Raw genomic sequence first — 6000 nt, forward strand, 5'->3', positions numbered from 1 at the left:
TGGGGCCTTAGTATTAGTCCTTGGGTCACGGTTTTCACAATCAACACTATCTTAATAGGGTACTTGACGTATAGAAATTTCACTATTTGTAGCATTGTAGTCCTTGAGAATATATTTTACTTGTGACCTGAACTGTATCTGGCCACATTGTTTACAAGCAGCACTGATTTTAATTAATAAACTGATTAACAAATACTGTTCTCTCAACCAATCGCTAAGCCCCTCTCTATTCTAAAGGTTTCCCAACATTGGGTATCAACTTCAGATGGACAGAAGAACACTCCATCTCTTCTTTCTATCATCATCCAAATTGACTACACAACTCAACAATTTTTACCTTCACTCAAGAAACAAGCGACATAGCGTAGTGGTAACACTCTCGCCTATTATTCTTAGGGTTCTCAGATGGATACGGATGTGCGGAACCAATTTTTTTTTTTTTAATTCTTGGATATTGATTTTTCTCTAATTATTAACATTTTTGGGAATTTTTTTTAATCTTTGTGAAAGGTGGAAAGGCCTCTACTTGTTCCGTGAACAATAAGTCTACTAGTTTTAATTGATTTTCACATTTGAACGTACCTAGATTGATAAATACAAGTAAAATGAGGAAAATGAGCATTGCATTGAAATCTTCAACATTTTCTCTTGCATTTAAATATAAGTTTGGTAACTGTTGAATAAATAGTTGCTGACAGAGATATATTATTTTAAAACTTGATGGTCAATAACCATGAATTGTAATTAATTAATTCAGCAGTGGTGGCCATCTTGGCGAAAATTAAAGCAGCAGCCTTAGGGTTAATTTAAATTGCAAAAATGATTTGACAGTGGGTAAGTGTTGATTATTTGTGATATATGGCTGAAATAATGTTAAAATGTAGAAATAATAGGTCTGTTACAAAAACTCAGGGAAACTGGAGTTAAAACATGGGGAGAAGCGTAGACCGTCTTCGGTTCCGACATTAACACATTTTCCAGAATCAAAATATGAGGGCTAACGAAGAGAAGTGGATGTAGGCTATGCCCGTCCACTTCTCAAAAGAGAAAAGAGATGAATCAACTAAAACAGCTGTAAAGGAACAACAAGAAATGTGTTTGATCTGAGTTATTAGATTTTAGAAAATGAAGTGTTAAAAAATCTAAGAAAAATAGAAATTGAATTTGAATTTATATATACATGTAATTAAATGAGATTAAAAATATTTTTCTTTCTTTTATTAAAATAAAAGTTTGGGCAACTAAATTTTGATGTGGGCCCCTTGAATGATGAAGATTAGTAGCCCACATGGCTAGCAAAATTTTAAAAACCAAGTTAGTGTAAAACCCAGGTGATAAGAACTCAAATTACATGAATTGTTATCAACCCTTCACCATCTTGCCAAAATAATTTGTCAAAAAGTTCGTAATATGTAACCCAAAACACGATGGAATAGTGATATGATTCGGAATAGGTTCTCATATCAGACTGCATGTGAACCGGTGTACCAGGGAAGATTGAACAGTTGAAATCAACTTGAAGATGCAAAATTCGATCGAGAAATGAAACCTTATGAAGCAAACCAAACAAAAAATAAATACAAGCATGCATAGTAGTGCCTATGAAATACTTATTACCTTCATTGCCTCAGCTTGGATTACTTTTCGATTCAATATGCCCAATAGTTTTTTATACGACGCCTGCGTTCAGCTTCCCCGCCATCGTCACGGTTTTCTTGAAGACTTCCGGTTTACGAGCCCGATCTAATTAAAGTTTCATACCAAAAAACTTCTCATTATCAATCTGAATGTAATATTTAAATATCTACTGTGTAGTCTAAAAAATATTTTTTTTCCGAATTTCAAATGAGGTGACCACTCAACCAATCATCACATAAAATAAAATTTCAATCTCTCTCTCTATCTCTCTCTCTCTCTCTCTCTCTCTCTCTCTCTCTCTCTCTCTCTCTCTCTCTCTCTCTCTACAATGCATATATATTTGAGAGAGAGAGAGAGAGAGAGAGAGAGGTAAAAATTGGATTCCAGATGTTCCAATGAGTATCAAAATTCTCATTTTTACCATTTTTATAAAAAATAAATTTCTGTTTTTTCATAGAAGTGCTTTGAAGAAGACATTGCATAAAAAACACTCAGCTGTTTCTCAGCACATCTTGTTTTGTAAATATAGTACTTTAACCAAAGAAAAAAGATAATAAGGATATTTTTGCTTTTACCAATGGTGCCTAGAATAAAAGATTTTATTGGTAAATGTAACCTGAAAATTGATTTTTTTCTTCTAAATAATGTTTAAAATTTTCTAATAAAGATTGAACACATTCACAATTCCACAATATATGTAAATATGTTCTATAGTTTCCTCTTCTCTGTGACAAAAGTTTTTGGGTTTACTTTTTTAATTTTGAAAAAAAAGGGTTTGTTGCTAAAATTTTGTCAATTATTCCATTGAAGTTTACAGTCTTAATTTTGTTGTTATGAAAGGTAGTTTATTGATTATTTTCCACTCCATGTCCTCTATATTCAATAATTCATTCCAGGCACCTTCTTTTACCTGTTGTCACAGAGATATTACTGAGTAAAATATCATAGAAGAACTTTGACTTTTTACATTTCATAACTGCATGTATAATGTTTTCTCTAATAAGCAGGTTTATGTATGTATGTCTAATGTATGTCTTCATAGCATGGATTATGCTTGCATATTCTCAAAAGTTGACCTTTACATCTGTATACATATCACAATACTTATCAAAACTAAAAAAAGTACCATCTTCTTCCATGATATCATTGATATATCTAGACTAAAATCAAATATTATTGTCAAATAGTAGCTGTTTATTAAAAAAAGATTTCCCTCCAATATGGATCAAAGGGTTATAAAATAATGGTGAGTCTGCAGCTACACCAGACTTTATTGTATTATGCAGGTCAACCCATGCTTTAAATACATCTATCCAGAACTTGTTTTTTAATTATTTCATAAGTATATCAATGTATTCAATATCATGTAATGTAAATTTTGATTAAAATTAGGCATGAATTGAACCCCCTGTTTGTAATGATAAGCTGTCTCTCTCCTTATGTATATACATTTATCTTAAAACCTCTCTCTATTTTTTCTACTGCTCTGCATCTGTTTGATCTCTCTGTCTCTCTGTTTTTCATATTTTTCCTATTTCTATAATCTCTCTCTCTCTTTCTCCCTCTATCTTTCTCTGTCTCTCTGTTTCTTTCTCTTTCCCTCTGTCTCTGCATTTTTGGCCTCCAATCAATCTCTCATTTACTCTCTCTCTCTCTCTCTCTCTCTCTCTCTCTCTCTCTCTCTCTCTCTCTCTCTCTGTCTGCCTCCGTCTCACTGTCTGCGTCTCTCTCCTTATGTATATACATATAAAAACCTCTCTCTATCTGCTCTTCATCTGTTTGATCTTTCTGTCTCTCTGTCTTTCATATTTTTTTCTATTTCTCTAAATTCTCTCTCTTTCTCCCTCTTATCTCTCTCTCTTTCCCTCTCTCTCTTTCTCTCTCTGTTTCATTCTCTATCCCTCTATCTCTCTTTTTGAGCCTTTTTTGTCTCCAATCAATATCTCTCACTGTCTGTCTGTCTGTCTGTCTGTCTGTCTGTCTCTCTCTCTCTCTTTCTCTCTCTCTCCATTGTATTCTTGCTAAATGTCTTTTTCTTTGAGAGATGTTTCTGTCCATGTTTTTATCTGTATCTGTATCTTTTAACTTTCTATCACTTATTTTATTCCCCTTTCTTTCTCATTCTCTCTTTCTCATTCTGTATATATCTCTCCCTTTTTTATATACAATTCTCTCTCTCTCTCTCTCTCTCTCTCTCTCTCTCTCTCTCTCTCTCTCTCTCTCTGTCTCTCTCTCTCTCTCTCTCCGCTCTCTGTGTGTGCATGTCTGTTATGTCTTAACCCTGTGTAAAAAAAGCTTTAAATGACTTTTTTTAATCTATTCTGTCTGATTTGATCTCTAGCTCTTTCTATATATTTTTTTATTTCATGTGATTTTTAATTTAACCTCATCCTCTCTTGGGGCCCCTTTTCTTCATTCCTTTCTCTGTCCCAGACTTGATAAACGCTGCATATGTGTTTCAGCGGAGTATCATATTTCTAATCTGACTCAGCTCTGGCACGACATTCCAATGTGGTTTTAACTCCCCAACTAGGCTTGCTATCGACACCAGAGAGTTCGTGGACCACCCCCCACCCCCCATCTCCAAATTTATTCAGCTAGCTAACATAAAGAAATGTAATGTTACATTATAAAATAGATCTGTTTACAATGAAATGAAAGTTCAAAGAAAACTACCCGGTATTGTAAAATATGACAAAGGATCAAGTTAAAAAAAAATAATGATGTAGTACATATATCTAATGAAAAATGAATAAAATATATAGCCATTAATTAATCTGCAATTGATTTCTCCTGACTGAATTAAATTAGCAATCAAGGTCACATGGAATCTCGGATTAATATTTCATTAAGAAACGAAAAAAATAAAGAAGTACCATTCAGGTTTATAAACACACCTAAACAGAATCAAAGGGTCAAAATATAACCTAATTTATCACTGTTTATCTCATTATTTTTATAAATTGAAGTGCATGTATACCCCCCTCTCTCTCTCTCTCTCTCTCTCTCTCTCTCTCTCTCTCTCGTTTGTTAATTCTATCTCTTTCTAGTTTGTTCTCTCTCTCTCTCTCTCTCTCTCTCTCTCTCTCTCTCTCTCTCTCTCTCTCTCTCTCTCTCTCTCTCTGAGCACATGCATGGATAGTGCATGGAAACAGGCAGAGTATGAGATATTTTCTACAATGTGTTTATGGAATGGAATACACCTAGGGTAGTTAATAGCCCAAAACTAGTCATTGTTAGAATTTGAATTCAAGATGAGATCTGTTATGCCATTCAATATTTGAAAAAACATTAGAAATTGATCCTTAACACTCAATCTTATATGTTAAAACATGACCTTTTTTATTGGTGATTTGAAAAATTCATCTTATTATAATGGGTTTGTAATGATTAAATCCCATAATTTGATAAACACAGTTCCCTTTAGGATTATAATGAAGAGACATGCCAGCTATTTAGTGTTGATCACAATGTGGTATGTGATTTTAATGAATAAATGTTGATGATGTGTAATGATTGATGAATGTAAAGTGTCTTCTTGATCACTTTTCCAATAGCAGAGGAATAGTGCTTATTAGAAATAAGAAATATGAAAGAATTACCCCAAAACTCTAAATGTTGAATCAGATAGGACTTGATCATTTCCCATCTGCACATGAGCACACAGATATAGCATTGAAAGAGTCAGTAGATACATGTAGTTTCCACCAAGATGTGTCCATGGAATTGAACACTCTGGGTTATAGTTAATCGCCTGAAAACCATTCGTCGCTTAAACAGGAACACAAAATGGGATTAATTTTTGCATGTCATTTATATGAAAAAAAAAACAAGAGAGAATGATCCTTTACACGCAATACAATGTGATAAAATATGATATTTTTATAGTCACTTTGTGAAATTCATCTCTCCATATTCTGATGAGTTTGTAGTGATTAAATCTTATAACATGATAGACACAATTTCCTTTGATTGGTATCTGATTTAGAGGAATAAATTTTGATGAGGTGTAATGATTGGTAAATGTAAAATGTTATCTTAATCACTTTTCCAATGAGGAGAAATTGTGCTTATAAGAAATAAAGAATCTGAAGGATTTGACCAAAAAAACTGAAAACGTTGAATCCCATAGGACTTGAACATTTTCCCTCCAAGCTCCCATCTGCATGTGAGCACACGGCTAGTGAATGGCAATACGCAGTGTATGAGAGAGTTTCCAAAATGTGTTCATAGAATGCAACACTCTGTGTGTAGTTAATCGCCTGCAAACCACTCATTGCTAAAATATAAATTCAAAATGGGTTTTTGCATGTCGTTTATAAGAAAAAAGCCATTAATTAAATGATCCCTAACATACAATTC

The sequence above is a fragment of the Crassostrea angulata genome, chromosome 2, assembly GCF_025612915.1.
Source record: "Crassostrea angulata isolate pt1a10 chromosome 2, ASM2561291v2, whole genome shotgun sequence".
NCBI classification, from domain to species: domain Eukaryota; kingdom Metazoa; phylum Mollusca; class Bivalvia; order Ostreida; family Ostreidae; genus Magallana; species Magallana angulata.